This window comes from Schistocerca nitens, chromosome 1 (genome assembly GCF_023898315.1).
Source record: "Schistocerca nitens isolate TAMUIC-IGC-003100 chromosome 1, iqSchNite1.1, whole genome shotgun sequence".
In the NCBI taxonomy this organism is placed as follows: domain Eukaryota; kingdom Metazoa; phylum Arthropoda; class Insecta; order Orthoptera; family Acrididae; genus Schistocerca; species Schistocerca nitens.
In genome coordinates, this window is record NC_064614.1 from 184,600,067 (window position 1) to 184,620,174 (window position 20,108).

Genomic DNA, 20,108 nt, shown 5'->3' on the forward strand with positions numbered 1-20,108 from the left:
TAAATTTCTTTACCGCCCAGACCACTGCAAGAGCCTCTAATTCGGTAGCAGAATATGCTCTCTCGCAGCTGCTTAGTGTGCGGCTGGCAAACTCTATTATTTTTACTGTTGTGGGGTCGTTGCTCCTTTCCCACTGAAATAAACAAGCACCCAGACCGTATGAACACGAATCTGTCGCTATACAAAATTCTTTTGTCATGTCTGGGTGTCGCAATATGTTTGCATTCACCAAGGCGTTTTTGATAGCGTCAAATGCGCGTTGACATTCGTCTGTCCACACCCAGTGCGCATTTTTACGCAACAGGCTCAATAACGACTCGTTATTCATTAATTGGTTCGGGACAAATCGTCTAAAAAAGGATGCTAGACCTAAAAATGCCTTGAGCTGTTTCTTAGTTCTAGGACTAGGAAACCCACGAATTGCATCAAGTTTTTTGTTGTCAGGTTTGATGCCTTGTGGTGTTATTATGTGACCTAGGAATTGAATCTGATTACGTCCAAACTTGGATTTATCAAGATTCGCTGTTACCCCTGCTTGCTTAAACCTTTCTAAGACTTTACTCAGTAGTTCTACGTGCTCCTCCCAGGTGGCAGTGGCAATCACTAGATCGTCTACATATACTGTCACCCTTTGCAGCAACTCCGGACCCAAAACCGCGTCAAGGGCTGTTATGAAAACTCCTGCACTTACATTTAGGCCGAAAGGTAGTACCCTAAATTGGTAGCTTCTTCCCCCAAATATAAATGCAGTATATTGTCTCGACTCGGGTGTAAGTAGAATTTGCCAGAAAGAACTTCTCATATCAATAGATGTCAAATATTGCACTCCATGGAATTTTCGAAGTTGCTCATCAAGGTTTTCCGGATGAGCCCTGACAGGTACAATGATTTCATTTATGTCTCTTGCATCCAATACTAACCGTACCTGTCCGTCAGCTTTTGCTACCGCCACCAATGGACTACTATAAGGGGACAAAGACGGTTCTATTATTCCCCACTCGATCAGTTTTCTTATTTCCTTAGCTACTATTTCCTTCTTGGACCAAGGAATGGAGTATGAGGCTCGACAGTAAGTTTTGTGAGGCTTTACCTCGATCTTGTATTGATATCCCTTAACAACTCCTGGTCGTTCAGAAAATACATCTGCATAATTAGATAATAACTGTACTATTTCCTTCTGTTGAATTGAATTTAAATTTTCGGACTGTGATACTTTGTTCACTAATATATCCATATTCGCCTTTGATTGATCACCTTGTACGTCAGGATAATAGAGATTCTGCCCTGGACAATAATTGTCTAATTGTAGTATCGATTGATTCCTACATTTTATATTTATGGCGTTACAATTAGGTACAGGTACCTCTTCAGATCTAAGCATGGAAAATTCTATTCTCCTACCAGCATTCATCAAACTTAATTTTCCCCGAGAAAGGTCTATTATTGCGTCCCTCTCTCTCAAAAAATCTACCCCCAAAATGCAGGCTACCTTTAAACCCTTTACTACCAGGAATGAGCTCGTTATGGCTTCTTCCCCTATATACATCTCTACCCGCACTTGGAGCTTAATTATTTGTCGCTGTGCACTTATGGCTCCAGTGACTCTACAATTATTCACGGGAAAAGTCAGCATACGCCTTTCCTTCCCCAGTACCTTGAATAAGTCCATACTCATAACACTAACAGTAGCACCTGTATCTATGACCACTTGCACATCAATATTGTTAATTTTAACTTCTATTATCACTTGTACATTGTCCTTGTGTTCCTTCATGCACGTGGATGGTTCGGTTATTAATTCATCTCCCATCTGTACCCCGTCATTATACCTAAGGATACAGATTGTTTTCGGTGTTTTGTTTTGTGTCGGGCTGCTCTCACTCCAAACCGTAGCCGACGATGGAGAGCGTATCTCGGCCGCATCTAGTTTGTTGAATTATTGCTAGTGGATGGGCGTGGCTGCTCTGTGTCATTGACCTCCACTATGTGCACGTTGTGTTGCGTCGGCCGCCACGGCTGCGCAATTGGCGCATTTTGTGGTGGCGGTCGGTTATTGTCATATCTATCACTGTTTTGCCGGTCCGGACTGGGCCTCTGGTTCTGTGGCCAAGTTCGGTTTGCATCATTATAAGTATTAGTGTTGTACGGCCCCCTGGCATTTTTCCATCTATGACTGCTTGGTGGGCCTGTTTCATACTGGTCATCGAACCTCCTTTTCCTATCATTATTCCCCGGTGGTCTATTTCCGTTCCGGTCTCTATCTCTATTTCCGTTTTGTGTATACCCTTGTCTCCTATTATTACCTCCGCCGTTTCTATTACTGGTTAGAGGCGTGTTATTTCTACCATTTCTATAACTATTTCCGTTACTTCTAATCTGTTCAGAGGCCGCCTTAATGTCCTCCTGAATCAGGTCAATTGCGTCCAGAATAGACAAGAAATGTTCCATATCATTTTCGGGCACGTGTATAAGCTTTTCCTTTACATCTATCGGCAAGTGTGATTTCAAAAGTCTGATCAAATCCCGAGATGAAATCTGTTCGTCCCAGTAACGGGTCTTATTAATGTACTTCTCAAAATATTTTCGCAAATTGCCTAATCGTGGAGAATACGGCTCTGGATTATATACTTCCTTCCGTAATCTCTCCTGAATACATGTTGACCAATATTTGGCCAAGAATGCCTTTTCGAATTGCTCATATGTATCGCAACTGTCAGCTGCTTCGGTTGCCCATAACGCAGCATCTCCCTGTATGTAAGACATAACAAACTGTATTTTCTGGGTATGACTCCAAACGCTAGGCAAAATGTTTCTAAATCCCTTGATAAACACTACAGGGTGAACAGATTTCTTCTCCGTTGTAAAGATCTGAAACTGTCGGTTCCTAATCAGACTTTCTTCAATCACTACTTTGGAATGACATTTATTTGTTCCGCTTACATCGGTTGCCTGTCCTGTCTTGCAGTCACAATTGTGTACTGCTGTATTTATATGCCTATCATTGTTGGACTTGGCTGGCGTGACATACGCCAGCGCATCGTCTTGCCGCAAACTTAGCTCCATTTCGGCAAGACGGCGGTCCACACTCCGCTGCCATAGCGGAATGTCCTTTTGCACTATCTTTTTAAGATCTTGCACATCCGCAGTAGAATCCATCTCTCTGGCCTCAATTGCGGCGTGCACTTTCTCATCTAATTCCTTTATGAAGTTACGTTCTACTTTGTGCACATGTTCGATCACTTTGTTCTCAATTACGTGGGTTGTGTTAAGTTCTAGTTGTTCGACCCTATTAGTCAGGACACTGACTTCCTCTACGATATTGGCATTAGCCATTTGAATACTATTTAGTCCTTCGCTTAATGCTTGCACCGTTTTGGGCATGGTTTCATATTTTTGTTTCAAGTTAACAATGTCACTTTGCATAACTTCTAAAGCTTGCATCAACTGCAAGTCCCTCTCATACATGCGTCGGTCACGCTCTGCTTGTTTGGCATCACGTTCTTTATCACGCTCTGCTTGTTTACATGCAAATTCAGCTACCAATCTCTGGTCACGCTCTGCTTGCATTTGTATAAATTCAGCTTGGAAAGTGAGCATGCGCTCAAACATATCTTTTAATGATTGCACTTCTGACATCACACCACTCTCTGGTCCGTGCCCAGTGCTTGCGGATGGCACATTATTTACGCTATCAACTGAATCACTGGGTGGCAGTGGCAACATTTCTTGCCCTTCTGCCCCCAGATTCTCACATTGTACTTCCTGAGCTACGTCACTAACATTACTTTGTGTCCCATTTTCTAACTCGGTATCACTATTAACTAACTGTTGCTCATTATCCATGTTGATATCTTTCTGACTACGCAATCTAACCATAGTAAACAAAAGAAATAAAATCTGAACTAAGTATCCTAACACTTCAGGTTTCACTCACATAAGCACACAAGAAATGGACATTACCCAATACATACGTACTATATACTACAATGACTAACTACTTAAATGTCCTGTTATTTTAAAACAAAGTACTAACAACAAGCACACCACTAATGATCCGAGGACACTGCACGGAGGCTACTTTACTACCTACAGGACAACTACACTGTAGCTTTACCTTTTGGTGATCTATCTTGGGTGCTGCTGCCCCCTGATATTGTGGAAGGTTATTAATTTTTCAAAATAATGAGCTCTCTGCTTCAGCTCCGGATACATAGTGTTCTCATGCAAAAAATCATACACAGGTATTACCACACAATATTGGTTAAGCAATACATACAGTACATGACAAAATTATTAAATGTCCTGCAACAAAGTTCGACTATATTAATTCCCTAGGTATCTCAAGGGTATTTCGTGGCCACTGCATATTCGTGCCCCACGTTGGGCGCCATTTTAATGATTTTACTTAAAATTGAATCGGGCCCCACGCTGGGCGCCATTTTAACGATATTCCTTTAAAATTGAATCGAGCTTCACGCTGGGTGCCATTTTAACGAAATTCCTGGAATGAATGATTTGAAATTTCGTAAAAATAAAAAAAGGAAATAATTTTATTTCTTGCTTAAAAGTTAATTTGCCTTAGTGCGAACTTTGTTGTAGAACCACTCTCTTCATTACGTGTGGTAATAAAAAAACAAATTTTACTTTCTTAAGGATTACGTACATTTAAAGGAAATTATTACGTGCACTCATATTAATTGGATAGTACTATCTGGATAAGAACTGAGTCTCTTAAATCATTCGGCCTTGGCATACACTTTCCAGAATGCAGTGGGTTTTTCTTTTTGTGAAATATTTTTACTGACTTATCCCGGCACTAGCCATAGAACACAAGAATATTTTAATTAACAGAAAATGTCTTAATTATTGCCAAGCCGACATTTATCACTGATCAAACCTAGTACATTACGCATGTGATTTATAGATGACGTGGGCATGCTTATTTACATAAATAATTCACACTTTTAATGAATACTAATATATTTAGCCCAAACAACAAGTCAACTCACATTAATTCGTACGCTTTGATTAAAGGCGGCAAAGTCCCGACAGATACAAAAGAAGTACATCTTAACTCTGCTGGATAACCACGATGCATACACAACCTTTAGTGCCCACAATGCGGGTTAATGAATCAGGCGCGTCTAATGGGCGCGAGCGTAGCTGCACATCGCGTCTGCTAGAGCGATCAAGGATTAACACTTCCTCACTTCTTCCTCACTTCAGCTGCTCTGTCCACAAAACTAGCTGCTCTGTCCATACAACTGACCCTTCCTCACTCTAGCGGCTCTGTCTACACACAACTAGCTGCTCTTCCACACACTAGCGGCTCTGCACACAACGACAGAGAGTCTCCACATGCCAAAGATAAACAACGGCACGACTATTACGATTATTAACATTTCTTTGTAAATCGATTTCCAGCAAATATCGCTGATACCGCAAATACTGACACTTTTACATTCACATAATAAATATAGAAATTTCCTATCCTAATACAGAGAAATGTTACAAAAAAATATAATAAAAATAACAAACAATACCACATTCAGTAATATTAAGATATATATATATATATATATAACTTGCCCAGATCGGCGTATATGTTACAAATAAATTGTGAAAATGCCAGGGAACGTTACACGTTACACATCAGACTGTGCACTTTTTTTCAGATAAACTTACATATTTTATGACGAATTATGCAATTCTATCTAGTGACGTATTAATTTTATCAAATTCTTTCTCCATTAAAGTCTTAAACCCTCGCCTCTATCAACTACACAACATACAAGCTGAACACAAAGACAGTCATTTCTTGTCGTTATATATCAGACCGTGCACATTTTCCATTTTTCGTATATGTATGATTGTTTTCCTGTGTTGTTTGTATGCACTACGAAATCTTTAAGATATAACAAACACCAGTTGACTTTGACATTTTTGCCTTATGATATCTCAACATCGTGACTATTTTACATTTTTTTTGGTACTGCATTATGAAACTGTGTGTACATTTTAGCACCTGAACATTGTCTATGTTTTTGACATAATAGGTTTTCTGTCATGCTATGCTGTATGCTTAATTATATCACTAGAAACAATTTTTTATTTAATGAGTATATGATTTAAATGCAAGATATTAATCCTTATTCATCATTTTCAGAAAGCAATAACGTGTAAAAGAAATAAATTAAACAAACCACAGTGGATTAGTATGAAATGGGAATTTCACCTTCGGAATGAACGAAAGAAGACGCAATATCTCGTCATGAAGAGTAAATGGATCAGAATTAACAAACATTAACAAGAATATACTATACACATCGTATGATAGCAGTCTTAACTAATTATTTTTCTTTCAGAATACTAGGCGATTGATGCAGGCTGTCAGACAGAACTACACATCTTAGTTTTAGTGCTGAAATATCCTAGAAATAAGAAATTATACTATGAATAGTTGTGTGAAGTAAATGGTAATATGAATAATGAAGTGTCTATTTTTTGCAGATGATAAAGAATGACAATGAATAGTTATATGAAGAATATGATAATATGAATAATGATGTTTTTCTTTGCAGGTGATGATAGTGATGAATTTTATATGGCCACTTAACGCACCACTTTTAAGTTTTCCTTTGCAGATGAGAATAATGATGAAGTTTATTAATTTACTTTTAGTTAAGAAATGCTATGTAGTTATTTAAGTATTTGTTGCAGTTCGTTTTGACAGTATGTCTTACGTCACATGGTATAATGACTGAATGTTTTGGAAAGGACAGCTAGAGTACATACCTATTGAGTACACGTTTCATTACCTGTTAAATCGAAGTTCACTACTTTTCAGCATAATATGCGTTTCTTCTTTCAGCTGAATAATCCATTTTGTATTTTTTCCAGGAGAAGCTATTCATGAAATTAATGTTCTATAAGCAGTTAGTTATTAAACCTGTTCTAGTACTTTCATTTTTTTTACCCATTTGTGTGTGTCATTCATGAATGTGATCACATATACTCTACTTGTTTCATAACCTTGCTACAGCTGACTCATGACAAATGACGTTACTAATCCTTATTTGTAGCAATAAGTCAAAAGCAAATATTTTTATGCCCCAGCAATTAATTATCAATCCCAACGCAATGCATTGCTAGCACAAAAAAATAAAATAAAATAAAATAAAAGTATTACCAGTCCCAAATAATGCTACCAGTTTAAGATGAGTTCTGAGTAATACTGAATGATGTTTTTCTAATCACAGACCTTGAGTAATAGTTCTAGTGTGTTAATTTTAAATATGTCTTATGTCACTTGAATGATGAGTTCTGAGTAATACTGAATGATGTTTTCTAACCACAGACCTTGAGTAATAGTTATAGTGTGTTACATTTTAAATATGTCTTATGTCACTTGAGTGATGAGTTCTGAGTAATAGTGAATGATATTTTGTAATAATGCATACATGCTATGCTAATAATTTCTGTAAATAATATTTTTGTTATACTCTATAAATGCTATGCTAATAATTAACTCTCATTTTGAATGATGACTTCTGATGGTTTGTAACTGGCCAATGAGTGCCAATAATTATTTTAAATATGTCGCATGTCACTTGAATGATGAAAAATGTTTTTTAATATTCAATACTTGCTATATGTTTAGTAACTGGCCAATGAATGCCACTGTTTCTTATATTTTAAATTTGTATTATGTCACTTACATGCTATTATATATGAATACCAGTAGCTTGATGCTACACTCATTAGCTCCTGTTTTGAATGATGACTTCTGATGGTTTGTAACTGGCAAATGAGTGCCGATGATTACTATAACTAGGTGAATTATGTAAATGGTATGCCATTAATTAACTCTTGTTTTGAATGATCACATTTTAATAATGCATAAAAATGGTTTGTAACAGGCCAATGAGTGCCAATGTTCACTGTAATCAGATGACTTATGAACATTATTCTGTAATACTTCATACATAGTACAGAAATGTTTAGTAACTAGGCGATGAGTGCCACCAATTACTCAAATCGGTTGATAGACTAGTGTAATTCCCAATGATGACTAGCATAAGACTTAATCTCCTTCACCTTCTGCCCTAATTACCAGAAATTACTGCAATATCCGTTTGTCCTGTCCATCCTTATGATTATGGAGCACCATATTTGGTTTTTGCACTAATTCTACGTTGATGAAAGAGTGTGGTGTTGACACATCATGCTGTCCACCACCTTGAACAATGGAGATGTTATTATGGTTACACTATTTGGTGTACCTAATGTACTACCAAAACGATAACATACAATATTAATACCACATTTCAGTGTCTTGGCTACACTGATAAATACTTCAGGAAGAGAACTTCAGATTGTCTCACTTGGTGTTGTGCTTCTGTAGAAAGATATAGACTTTCAGTGCAGCTACGTGCAACATACTGTGCTACAACCATGATGCAATCCATCCCATTCCTTTCCTAGTTCTTGTAAAATGGTAAAGACTTATACAGTGCGTTTAAATTGTTGTAAAATGATAAAGACATATACAGTGGGTGTGCACTTCATTTCATTTGTTAGCAAGCTGAGTCGTCCTAAAATGCTAAAGATTTCTACAGTGCGTGTGCACTTAATTTCACTCCATGATATGTTATGTAAAAATGAGAAAGACTTCTACAGTGCGTGTGCACTTTATTTCACTCCATGATATGTTATGTAATAATGCTAAAGACATCTACAGTGCGTGTGCACTTTATTCCACTCCATAATATGTTATGTAAAAATGCTAAAGACTTCTACAGTGCGTGTGCACTTTGTTTCACTCCATGATATGTTATGTAAAAATGCTAAAGACTTTTACAGTGCCTGTGCACTTTATGTCATTTGTTAATATATTTTGTATTCATTGCCCATACATTTTGTCTTTCTTAATATGTTCTGCACTTATCAATAGTGTATATACTCTGTGACTGTAGACTTAGCTAATTAAGTAGATTATAGAAAAAATTGTTGCTCATGGCAAGTCCACTTGACTCACCATCGCTGCCAAATTTTTGCCCCCCCCCCCCCCCGTGGAGGGTTATCTAAGAAGTCTATGATTAAGGAATTTGTTGCTAGTGCACTCGAGCAGATGTAATTTCGATGGATTGCTCACGTGCTGCCTGCGATATGTAAGCTATAAGAGAATCTGAGACCAAAGAGCAGTGTTGTATGCAGTAGGAACTGTGTAGCAGTAAGTTGTTGCTAGCATGCAGTCTGGTGTATCGTGTTGGCTGGGCCGGTCGTGGTGCAGTGATGGCGGAGCCTCAGCGTTATAGTATAAGGTAAAAGCAGCCTCGCGCATATCTAGTAATGTTATGTGAACTCCCATGTAAATCTTAAATGTCCTAATAATAATCTTTGTCAGATGAAGTAATTTCTAACAAGCATTCATTTCAATTTAAAGAATTTACTAATTTCTCCAATCCATGATCATTCCGATTGTTGCAAAAGAAAAATCAGTTGCTTCCTTTCATAAATGACAAATGTATAGGCCAGCATTCTACAGAGCTGTGCCGGAAAAAGCTATTGTAAGAGCAGATAGTTGCCGACTTTATCGAGGTAAGAATTTTTGCATTTTATTCAGAATGATCTTACAGGGCCATGACGCAGCACTGCTGTCGTCCAAAATTTACCAGGTTACTGAATTTATTTTTTTTATTACGAGGTTTAGGAATTTTTCTGTTTCGAGCTTACATTAAATGAGAAAAGAATTTTGTGGGTACATTAAATGGGAAACAAATTTTGTGTGGAGGTTAAATGTGAATGAATTTCTGTGGAGAGGTTACCCTAAATTAGAATCACATTCATTACTCATATTAATATTTATTAAAATATTTTTTGTGGGCAGGTTACACCCTGTATTCGACTGAGCAGAAGTCTTGTTCCTCCTGCCACTGAACTTCACTAATCCCCACTATATCTAACTTTAACCTATCCATTTCCCTTTTTAAATTTTCCTACCTACCTGCCCGATTAAGGGATCTGACATTCCTCGCTACGGCCCGTAGAATGCGGGTTTTCTTTCTCCTGATAACAACGGCCTCCTGATTAGTCTCTGCCCGAAGATCCGAATGGGGGACTATTTTACCTCCAGAATATTTTAGCCAAGAGGACACCATCATCATTTAACCATACAGTAAAGCTGCATGCCCTAGGGAAAAATTGCAGGTGTAGTTTACCCTAGCTTTCAGCCATTCACAGTAGCATCACAATATGGCCGTTTTGCTTAGTGTTACAAGGCCAGACGAGTCAATCATCCAGACTGTTGCCCCTGCAACTACTGAAAAGGCTGCTGCCCCTCTTCAGGAACCACCCGTTTGTCTGGCCTCTCAACAGATACCCCTCCATTATGGTTGCATCTACAGTATGGCTATCTGTATTGCTGAGGCATGCAAGCCTCCCCATCAACAGCAAGGTCCATGGTTCATGGGGTGGGGGAGGAGGGGGGCTGCGGGAAATAGCAAGCGAAAATACTGGAGATTGACGCAGGGAGAGTGATTAATTGGAAAGTGTATGAGTAATTATATTGGCAGGAGTAATGTGGGTCACAAGATGCTGCACCAGCAATCAGTGTGGTCTTGTAGCCATCTGTTGTACATGGCAGAGATGGGTGATGCAGTGTGGCTCGTAAGCAGAGCGTGCAGTGAGTTATGTTGGCGACAAGAGAAACACAGGAAAGAAGAGAAAGAAAGATGGACATTGAGTACAGTGGTGACAAAGAAACAGAAACAAAAGAAAACAGCACTGGCTTGGGGCTGAAGAAAACTCGTCAGGCAAAAATCGAACAATGGAAAATTCAAGATGGAATGTAACAATATTATGAAAAGGAAAGTTGCTACTCACCATATAGCGGAGATGCTGAGTGGCAGATAGGCACAACAAAACGACTGTCACAAATGAATAAGGATCTCGGCAGTTAAGGAGTTCATCAACAACAGCCATAGGCACACACTAGACACACACACACACACACACAAATACGAATGCACAAACGCAATTCACACACACGACTACAGTCTGAGGCAACTAAAATCCACACTGCGAGCAGCACCGCTAGTGTATGATGGGATTGGCGACTGGGCAGGGGTAAGGAGGGGGCTAGGGTGGGGAGGTGGCGGACAGTGAAGTGCTGCAGGTTAGATGGAGGGTAAGAGAGAGGTGGGGAGGATGAGGAAGAAGCAGAAAAGGAGAGAAGTAAAAAGACTGAGTATGATTATGGGATGATGGCGGTGTAGCACGGGAATGGGAACAGGGAAGGGGCTGGATGGGTGAGGAAAGTAGCTGACAAAGGTTCAGTCCAGTAGGGTTACAGGAAGGTAGGATGTGTTGGAGCTAGAGCTCAGACTTGCGCAATTCAGGAAATTTGGCGTTAGCAGGAAGGATCTATGAGTCTGTGAAGCGTGTTCAGCAATAGGGTGGTCCACTTCTTTCTTGGCCACAGTTGTTGGTGTCCATTCATGTGGACAGACAGCTTCTTGATTGTCATAGCCACATAGAATGCAGAACAGTGCTTGCATCTTACATTGTAGAATACTTGACAGGGATCACAGGTAGCCCTGCCTTTAATGGGATATGTGATGTTCGTCACTGGACTGGAGTAGGTGGTGGTGGGAGTACACCCCATTGTGGCCAGTTACAGTGCCCCCACTGAGAGACTCTCTGCTCTCATAGACCGACACCTCCAACCTATTTCTGGGAATCTACCCTCCTATTTGAAGGGTACCAACCATTTCCTCCACCAGCTCTCCACAGTACCTGTCCCTATACCACATGGTGCCCTGCTTGTGACTATTGGTGCCACCTCCTCTTACACTAACATTCATGATGCCCATAGCCTTACTGCTGTTGAACACTATGTTTCTCCACGACCTACAATTGCCAAACACAAAACCGCCTTCCTAGACGCCATGACGAACTATATCCTCACCCCCTCCTTTGGAGGCATTACCTACAAACAAATCCAGGGTATCGCTATGGGCACCACCTTATGCCAACCTATTCATGAGCCGTCTAGAGGAATCTTTCCTAAAATACCAGAGTCATAAAACCCTTACCTGGTTCAGATTCATTGATGACATCTTTGTGATCTGGATTGCTGGTGAGGACATCCTATCCACATTCCTTTATTTTCGTCACCTGTTCTATCTCAACCCAACAAGCCATCTTCATAGATGTTGACCTCCACCTCGCAGATGCCTACAACGGTACCTCCATGCATATTAAACCCACTAACCACCAGCAATACCTCCACTTTGACAGCTGCCACTTGTTCCATACCAAGAAATCTCTCCCATACAGCCTAGCCACCCATGATCATCACATCTGCACTGACGAGCAGTCCCTGTTGAAATATACCAAAGGTCTCACTGAAGCCTTCACACACTGTATTTATTCTCCCAACCTTGTACAAAAACGAATCTCCCATGCCTTATATTTCCAGTCACCCGCCACCTACCCAGGTCCCACGATTCGTAAACAGAAGAGCATTCCCCTCGTAACTCAGTATCACCCAGGGCTGGAGCAACTGAATTACATGCTCTGCCAGAGTTTTAATTAAGTTTTGTGGTGCCCTAAAATGAGAAACTGTCCTGCCCAATATCCTTCAGACCCCCCCCCCCCCCCACAATAGTATTTCGATGTCCACCAAACCTACACAACATTCCTATCCATCCTCACACAACCCCAGCTTCCAACCCCTTATCTCATGGCTCATCCCCATGTAATAGACCTTGATGCAAGATCTGTCCCAAACATCCTCCTACCACCACCTACTCCAGTCCAGTCACGGACATCACATACCCATTAAAGGCCAGGCTACCTGTGAAGACAGTCATGTGATCTACAAGGTAAGCAGCAACCACAGTGCTGCATTCTATGTGGGCATGACAACCAATAAGCAGTCTGTCCACATGAATGGCCACCAACAAACTGTTGCCAAGAAACAAGTGGACCCCCTTGTTGCTGAACACAGTGCCAAACATGACACCCTTTATTTCAGTGACTGCTGCACAGTTTGTGCCATATGGATCCTTCCCCCAACACCAGCTTTTCTGGATTGCGTAAGTGAGAACTCTCCCTCCAATACATCCTACATTCCCGTAACCCTCCTGAGCTCAACCTTCGTTAGTCACTGTACTTATCCATGCCGCCCCTTCACCTGGTCCCATTCCAGCACAACACAGCCATCATTCCACCATCACACTCAATCTTTTTACTTCTCTCTCTTTCTGCTACTTCCCCCCTCAACCCTCTCCCATGCCTTCCATCTAACCTGCAGCACTACACTATCCGTCACCCCCACTGTACTATCCCTCCCCCTCCCTGCCTCCTCATTACCTCCACCCAGTCGCCACTCCCATCATGCACTGATGCTGCTGCTTGCAGTATGGTTTCTGTTGCCTGAGATTGCAGTTGCGTGTGTTAGTTGCTTTTGCGTATGTGTGTGTCTACGTTAATTGTTGACGAAGCTTTACTTATTTGTGACAGTCGTTTTGTTGCGCCTTTCTGCAAACCATCACCTCCACCATATGATGAGTAGCAACTTTCCTTTTCATGACACTGTTACATAGCGTCCTAGATGTTCTACTATTCAAAAACATCTCAATGGAATACTGGAATGTACTTACGATAAGACTTCCTGCAAATTAACTTCTACACTAACGAATAATCGATATGAAATGCAGAATTCGTGAAATATGTGGAGTCACCGCATTTCGTCTGCGGGAGAGATGCGTATACTCCGAAAAATTTGCTCCATGGCGCGCGGTCTGCTACAGTAAAATTTTTTGCCAATGGGGAAAGTCTGGCTATACAGAAGTATTAATGTATGGAACTGTGGCGCTCAGATATGGATTAACTGCCGATCGGTAAGCACCGTTTCGTAAAAAAACTAAGTGGATCAAAGTTGTATGAAGAAAGTTAGAGGGATCTGAGAATATAACATTGTCAACCTATGCGGTAATATATGGAAATTCTGGGTCAACTGAAGAATGGGATACAACCCGTCAGTCTTGACCAAGGACATCATAATTTACTCATAGATATTAATCTCTTTATTTCCGAGCCATATATAATAAATCTGTTATCTTCTGTGGCAAGGCGTCTCATTGTCAACTGAAATAAATGAATCTGTTTTTCAAAATACGGGGCCAGGCATTGAGTACGATTTTTGTCGCTTATATTAATTTAAATCATTTGTTTATTGCAATTCACTCGGTACTTATTTGCCTTCTTAATGAGTTTGAGATATTTTGAAAGAATTGTTTCTCATTCTGGACAATTTTTACTTTTTCATTTTCGTTTGTTGGTATGGGTTTATCTACTCCTATGAATATGGAAGACTTGAAGCAAGGTTCGTCAAATGCAGCATGGAATACCAATTTTACAGTTATCGCTTTCTTTCGCCTTCGCTAGAAGTAGTATTTCTACAATGTTCTTCAGTCCATGCTAGTAGTATCGAAGAGGAGAAGAGCGACGTACGAACAATTTGTATCCCGTACTTCAGTAGACTGACGAATAAAGTGACATACCTAACACTGCGATACTGTTGAACTTCGAAGGTAGTATCCTGTTCTGCAGCAGACATGTAGAGGTCTATTGAAGTACGGGATACAAATCATTTTTGCGCCTTCGCTAGCGCTAGTATCCTATTCTTCAGTTGACCTATTTATGAATGTCGATTTTTTTCGCCATAGCTTTGTTCACCTGAGGTGCATGGTGCCAATGTTACGTACATCGATTTTCTCGTCTCCACTAGCATTAGTATCCTATTCTTCAGTTGACCTATAAAGGTCAGCTGAAGTATAGGAAACAAATTTTATGTATGTTAGTCTTTTCGCCTTCGCTAGTACTATTATGAACTGAATAACATACTAGTAGAGTCGGAGGCGAAAAAAGTAACACCTGTAAAATTTGTATCCAGTGCATCAGTTGACATTGATAGATCAACTGCAGAATAGGATACTAGTGCTAGCGAAGGCGGAAAAGTCGACATACATTAAACTTGTATCCCATACTGCAGTTAACCTGTACAGATCAACTGAAGTTCGGGATAGGAGTCACATACGTCAACTGAGGTATTCCACGTTAACATTACTTCCGTTTTTTTCTTCTTTCTATTTTGCACTAGTGTCCTATTCTTCAGTTGAGCTATCTAGATTAACTGAAGAATAGGACTCAAAGAAGCGATATACTTAACATTATGTTCGAAGTGTGGATGTAGACGATATGTCTACCATCTGTTTTCTCTGTGTTGCTTTCCTTTGTGTCTCAAAATTCGTCTTTGCTATTAGGTCTGTGAAATACATCATCTCTGGTAACTTCTGACGTCAGTGGCCAAAACCGATGGGTTGTATCCCATTCTTCAGTACCCCCATCTTTCAGCGTCGGTCCATTGGGAATTTTATAATCTCACAGAATATTGCATTTTATACGTAGTAAAATTTAGTTGGTGACTTAACTTCTGCACTGTTATGTAACGAAGCTTTTGATGGAAGTACAGTTTACAAATATAAATAATTATATAACAGGTGTCCTATTTTCTATGCAATAGAACATTATACATCGTGATCAAAGGCAAAAGTTGCCTGTTATTATTGATAAATCCGAAAGTTGTTTATGAAGAAGAGAATAGTTTTTTGCATAAGCTGACAAAGTACTGAAGCAATGTTTGATATATATACCCACACACATCAAAAAACTTTTGCATCACCCCAGTTCCCTGAAGTCCTGAAATTAGACGTTCACTGTAGGTATTGTATCACAGACACAGTCCCTTTGACTGTTCAGAGATGCCACGAAACCCGCCCAAAGATGTAAAAAACCGTGCATGAGAAGCAGACGGAGGGTGTCCGACAGCCGATCAGTTCCAGTCATTCCACCAGGAGGGAGGTACACAGCTTGTGTTGTCTGTAGTTTAACCATGCCTATACAGTCAATAACGCACCCATATAGGCAGCATTTGGGTGAGACATCCGTCGTCATAGACGACAGTTGGAGCTCCCATCGTGCAAATCTTGTGAATGACTGCCTTAAGGATAACGACATCGTTCGACCAGAGAGGCCAGCAAGTTCTCCAGACATGAACACTATGGAACATGCATGAGATAGATTGAAAAATACTGTTTATGGATGACGTGACCCACAGACCACTCTGAGGGATCTACACCGAATCGCCCTTGAGGAATGGAACAATCTGGACCAACAGTGCCTTGAAGAACTTGTGGATAATGCCACGACGAATATAGGCATTCATCAATGCAAGAGGACATGTTACTGGGTATTAGAGGTACCGGTGTGTACAACAATCTGGACCACCACTTCTGAAGGTCTCGGTGTATGATGGTACAACATGCAATGTGTGGTTTTCGATATGTATTACGCTGTTGCGGTATGTTTATGATCAATAAGCTGATGCTATATGAGGAATTTGATTATGCTATGTATTTATTATGATGAAATATTGAAGAAGTGTCTACGAATATGTATATGTGTACTAAAGCAAGGAATAATGAGTAGTGGTTAAGGACTCTGATTTGTGGAAAAGGTTGTTGGAAACCAAGAATCGTACTTTAAGAGTTATGAAATGTATGTAAATGCGTGAGTCTATTACAATGCCAACGAAAATTTTTTGGACACTGTTATATCAATAGGATTTTGTTTCTACACATTTGTAACCAAATTCTCAACCTGTGAGTTTTTTTTATATGAGACTGCCACTTAGCGGAAACTGCTGTTGTAAATATTTCAGTAAGAAAGGTAAGTGACCTTGACGTAATGCGTTTAGGGCGCCCAGCTGAGAGGTAGCCATCTGACAAAAGAAAGCCATTAGGTGCAAAAAAAAAAAGGGGGGGAGGCCATTATCCCCGCTATTGACATTCCTTTGTAGAAAGCATCGCAAATACGACACGCTCAAACTTGAAAACATATGATTATACTCTGGAGCTCTTAATTTATGATATTTACTAAAATGCCTAATGAAACGATGAGAAACATTTCACGGCTATTGTCTTGCTAGTTGAGAGAAATGCCATATGGCTTGCTTTATGTATTTATTTACTCAATTTGTTTATTATCTAGTTTCTAGCTGCACTGCAGCATTGGTTAAAATAAAATTTAATATATGTACTAATATAGTTATTTTATGCCTACAGATCCAGTCATTAAGAAATTTATGATCTACTTCCAAGAAAACGAGGGCGCATAAATAGACATTTCCCTTCACAGGAATTGCATAAATATTTTTTTTACGATTTGGTAACTTATCTGCTAGTGTAAGTTCTCGTGATGGATCACTCTAGTGTTAAGATGTGACATAGGTATTACAAATGGCCATTTTTACTGCAATATTTTTTCTGCTTGAGCTATGTCATGTTTAGGTATAAGTTATTGCATTTTCTGCTGCTGTTTGCCGGGTATAGTGCTACTAAATTTCACTTTGTATTACTCCATTAAGCTTGTTTTACTACTGATTTATTGTTCTTGTTGCTGCACATTGGCTCATATTAGTTGTACTGTTGCATTGCTTGGTAATTTAGATTTACTGTAGCTTGCTTTGACAATTTCCATTTTTTTTCTTTGCTGTTTGTATAATTTTTTTATGCTGCTGCATTGCCTCGTCCCTTAGTTTAGCATCTGCGCTCAGTAGTTTTAAGTTAGCTTAAGAGGGGGGGGTACTATATAAGAAACTAACTATGAATAATAGGGAAAGAATGCATTGAGAAGTTATATGAAACAGATTTGGCAAAAATGAGTATTGTGAACTGAGAAATAATTATTTTGAAAGAAATATGAATAGAATACAGAAAGCAGGTATAGATAGGACTTTTTGGGAATAATGATGAATGAAGGGAGATCTCCAAGAAGTAAAGAAAGTTTTGTTTGCAAAATACAGCAGTAAAACAAATCCTGTCCTTTCCTTTTGTATTATTATGCTATGTGTTTGTGTACCCTTGTGTATTTGTGTACTTCCTGTCTTTATGTGTTTATCTGATAAGACTTATGTTGTAGAATTTTTCTAGTACTAAGCTACATTCACTATGATGAGGAATACTGTTATACTCAAATATAATTTGCATTTATAATATGTTATTTACTTTGTAAAGATGTTTAGATATTATTTATCTGTTCTGTTTTGTTGCTCATGTGTGAAGTTGATGTTTCAAAAGTTATTCTGATCTTTCATGCATGTACTTATGTCATAATTCCTGTGACACTTATGTATATGTTATTTCTATTATTTTGTAAAGCCCATATTACTACAAATGTCATCTGTATTGTTATGTTCTTTAATGATGTATTTTGTACCTTTGGTATTGTATTCTTATGTTATAAAATTGTAATTGACACCAGTTCATCAAATTAAGTAACTTGTAAGTTACATTTCACTGCACACGTTTCTGTTGGTCATAGTATATGGACAATATGTGAGAAGTAGGGACTGGCAGTGTTTGCACATGTGTTAATAATTCAGCAAGGGTCTCGTTAACAGCATTGCTGGTTCTAAGGACAATTAGAAAAAAAAACTTTGTGAGTGCACAAGTGGTGGTTTATGGACTTGCTATATTGTCCACAAGACTCTTCGATGGTGATTGTGCACCTGCACAGTTGCAACAGATGGCTGCTGGCCGTCTCTACAAGGACTACAGTGGGTCTGCATCTTTGATGGCCCACCAGTACCATTATCTCTACAAGGACTATAGTGGGTCTGCATCTTTGATAGCCCACCAATACTGTAATCTCTACCAGGACTACAGTGGGTCTACTCTGTGATGACCTACCTACCAATATTCTTCAAAACTTCGACTGACTCTGCGGTGGGTTTGCTCTGTTGTGGCCCATTACCTGTCTGCATGTCAAGAGTCAGCACTGTCTTTCCGTTGGAAGGACAACACTACTTCTTGAAGACTGCATGGAAATCTACTACTTCCGTGTGCGTTTTCTTTTACTGCTCACACATTGAGAAAAACACTGCTATTTTACTGTGATGAACGATCAGGACTGTCTTTATGGACTGTGAGAAAATTTTAGCTTTTGACCAACATTGTATCAATAAGTGTGTGCATTTGATATCTTTGTTATTGTAATTATGAAAAATTTCTTCAAATCTGTATTGGCCACTGCCCAAAACAATTTGTAAAATTTTTTGTGGGGAGCATGGGGGCTATGTAAGTAGGCTGTCTAGGTTTTTATATTGGTAACGCCACGTAGCACTCTGTATGAAAATCACTGGCTGTGCTGTGTGCAGTCTGTGGCTGCTTTGCATTGTTGTAATACTCGCCATTTTAGCGTTGGGCAGTTGGCTGTTAACAGCGCGTAGCGTTGCGCAGTTGGAGGTGAGCCACCAGCAGTGGTGGATATGGGGAGAGAGATGGCGGAGTTTTGAAATTTGTAAGACTGGATGTCATTAACTGCTATATATATTATGACTATTAAGGTAAATACATTGTTTGTTCTCTATTAAAATCTTTCATTTGCTAACTATGACAATCAGTAGTTAGTGCCTTCCGTAGTTGGAATCTTTTATTTAGCTGGCAGTAGCGGCGCTAGCTTTATTGCAGTAGTTCGAGTAACGAAGATTTTTGTGAGGTAAGTGATTTGTGAAACGTATAGGATAATGTTAGTCAGGGCCATTCTTTTGTAGGGATTACTGAAAGTCAGATTGCGTAGCGCCAAAAATACTGTGTGTCAGTTTAAGCACAGTCTTATATAAATTTTTCTAAGGGGACGTTTCATAGCTTTCATGAGCAATAAAAAGGGCAGAATTGATGTTTATGTTGATCTCTATTCTCGGAATCGAAGTGATGCAAAACTTTTTTCGATGTGTGTATATAATTTTTTTGAAGAAACAGATTTCTAGCACTTTAAGCGAAATCTTTGCAAAGGTAGAGTAGCATGGAGAGCTGCATCAAACCAGTCTTTGTACTGAAGACCACAACAACAACAGAAATCTGCAATTTTTTTTTAATTTTTCTTATAACATCGCTGTGTTGCAGTTTGCAAATCAACAATTTTCGAATAATACGCAAATTAAACATTAATAATTTTAATTTTGATATAAATACTCTTTA